The sequence below is a fragment of the Mustela lutreola genome, chromosome 10 (assembly GCF_030435805.1).
Source record: "Mustela lutreola isolate mMusLut2 chromosome 10, mMusLut2.pri, whole genome shotgun sequence".
Lineage (NCBI taxonomy): Eukaryota > Metazoa > Chordata > Mammalia > Carnivora > Mustelidae > Mustela > Mustela lutreola.
In genome coordinates this window covers 51,299,500-51,302,246 of record NC_081299.1, presented here as the reverse complement: position 1 = coordinate 51,302,246, position 2,747 = coordinate 51,299,500, and the positions used below count along the sequence as shown (strand labels likewise).

Genomic DNA, 2,747 nt, shown 5'->3' with positions numbered 1-2,747 from the left:
ATGAAAATATAATCGCCTCAAACAGACTCTCAGACACACAACAATGGATTTATTGTTAAAATCCCTTGGCAATGTGCAGAGCAGAAACCATCTTTTCAAGAAACCCAAAATATTCCATTCCCATTAGGTTTTTAAATATCTCGTAAGCTCAATTTCTTTCCAGAACTATGGGTCTGTGGATCTTCTTATAGAAACCCATTACCATGTGGCTGTTTAACAAATCCACGCCTGCTTAAAATTATAAATGACAGCCTATTTCATAAAGAGAAAAGTCCTCTTTGACAGGAAAACAATCTCAGTGGCTTCTCCTTGGATAACAAATGGGTTTGTGTCAGACCCAGCACCATGGCTGTTTCCAAAATAGTGTAGCTGTGGACTGCCATTTCTATTTCAGAGGTCCAAATTCAGGGGTTTGCAGAAACAGGTGACTACCTGTGAGTCTGAATTAATTCCACCTGGAGAAAATTACCATGATTTGCTATAGATCCACATTCATAACTTTTAAAACTGCCCGTCTTCCTTATTTTTTGCTCTAAAGATTTCTTGTCAGATACAATGTCAGAGGTCACTGTCAGAGTGTCCCTTTGGTACCCATTAACTATACCAGCAAACTTGTTCACTATTGATCCACTGTGTCTAAGTATCTATTATGGTGGATATAAAAGGTGGCTTCACATCTTTCTAAACAGATAATTCATAAAGGCCAAGGGGTCATGGCTTGTGATGTATTATTCTTTCATTGTAACTGTGACTGGAAAGAAAGAGAGAGGAAGAGAAGGGGGTACTAAGGGTCATGGGTGTTAGACTAAAGAGGTAGAAACCTGTACGTCGATTGGACACATTAATATCCATATAAATAATAAAAGGCATTAATAATATTTGTTCATGACCTCATTATCGATTCATTCTCTCAGAAGCCAAGACTCCTAGAATGAATGAAGACAGAGTTGATTTTTTACCACCAAAGTTCAGTTGAGGTTGAAATCTAAAATGAAAGTCAATTGAAGCTTTCTGCCTGTGGACGCCGCCGAGTAAGCATCATTAAAGTCTCCCCTCCCACCGCCGTCATGTCTAAGTCAGAGTCTCCCAAAGAGCCTGAACAGCTGCGGAAGCTCCTCATCGGAGGTCTGAGCTTTGAAACAACCGATGAGAGTCTGAGGAGCCATTTTGAGCAATGGGGAACACTTACGGACTGTGTGGTAATGAGAGATCCGAACACCAAGCGCTCCAGAGGCTTTGGGTTTGTCACCTATGCCACTGTGGAGGAGGTGGATGCAGCCATGAATGCAAGGCCACACAAGGTGGATGGAAGAGTTGTGGAACCAAAGAGGGCTGTCTCAAGAGAAGATTCTCAAAGACCTGGTGCCCACTTAACTGTGAAAAAGATTTTTGTTGGTGGCATTAAAGAAGACACTGAAGAACATCATCTAAGAGATTATTTTGAACAGTATGGGAAAATCGAAGTGATTGAGATCATGACTGACCGAGGCAGTGGCAAAAAGAGGGGTTTTGCTTTTGTAACATTTGATGACCATGATTCTGTAGACAAGATTGTCATTCAAAAATACCATACTGTGAATGGCCACAACTGTGAAGTAAGGAAAGCGCTCTCTAAGCAAGAGATGGCTAGTGCTTCATCCAGCCAAAGAGGTTGAAGTGGTTCTGGAAACTTTGGTGGTGGTCGTGGAGGTGGTTTTGGTGGGAATGACAACTTTGGTCGCGGAGGAAACTTCAGTGGTCGAGGTGGCTTTGGTGGCAGTCGAGGTGGTGGTGGATATGGTGGCAGTGGGGATGGCTATAACGGATTTGGTAATGATGGAAGCAACTTTGGAGGTGGCGGAAGCTATAATGATTTTGGCAATTACAACAATCAATCCTCAAATTTTGGACCCATGAAAGGAGGCAATTTTGGAGGCAGAAGCTCTGGCCCTTATGGTGGTGGAGGCCAATACTTCGCCAAACCACGAAACCAAGGTGGCTATGGTGGTTCCAGCAGCAGCAGCAGCTATGGCAGTGGCAGAAGGTTTTAATTACTGCCAGGAAACAAAGCTAAGCAGGAGAGGAGAGCCAGAGAAGTGACAGGGAAGCTACAGGTTACAACAGATTTGTGAACTCAGCCAAGCACAGTGGTGGCAGGGCCTAGCTGCTACAAAGAAGACATGTTTTAGACAATACTCATGTGTATGGGCAAAAAACTCGAGGACTGTATTTGTGACTAATTGTATAACAGGTTATTTTAGTTTCTGTTCTGTGGAAAGTGTAAAGCATTCCAACAAAGGGTTTTAATGTAGTTTTTTTTTTTTTTTTTGCACCCATGCTGTTGATTGCTAAATGTAATAGTCTGATCATGATGCTGAATAAATGTGTCTTTTAAAAAAAAAAAAAAAAAGAAAGTCAATTGAAGACAGTAAAATATAGTCTGGCAGCCATAGGTTCGGTCCTGGGATTGATATATTTTGCAGGTAATGCATCGTCTGGGGCAAAGCAAGGGTTGGGGAACAGAAGCCCCAAATATAAAGTGTGAGGATCTGCTGGATCCTGATGGGCTCAGCACATCCCCATGTTCCTTTGGGATTATTTGATTCATCTGTAACCTCCGCTGGTTCATGTATCGAACATTCAGCAATACACAGCAATACACGGCAGATGCCATTGCTGATGTGCCCCATGTTCCCAGCCTAAAGTAAAGCATCTCATTTGGAGAATAATAAGGATCTAATGACTGAGACTTGCTCACAAGTTAGCTG

At 42.3% G+C, this 2,747-nt stretch overlaps 1 pseudogene; it reads left to right on the top strand.

Annotated features, from left to right (window-relative positions):
- The first annotated feature begins 1,052 nt into the window (after nt 1-1,052).
- LOC131810010 (heterogeneous nuclear ribonucleoprotein A1-like) lies at nt 1,053-2,346 on the top strand (annotated as a pseudogene).
- Nucleotides 2,347-2,747: the final 401 nt, after the last annotated feature.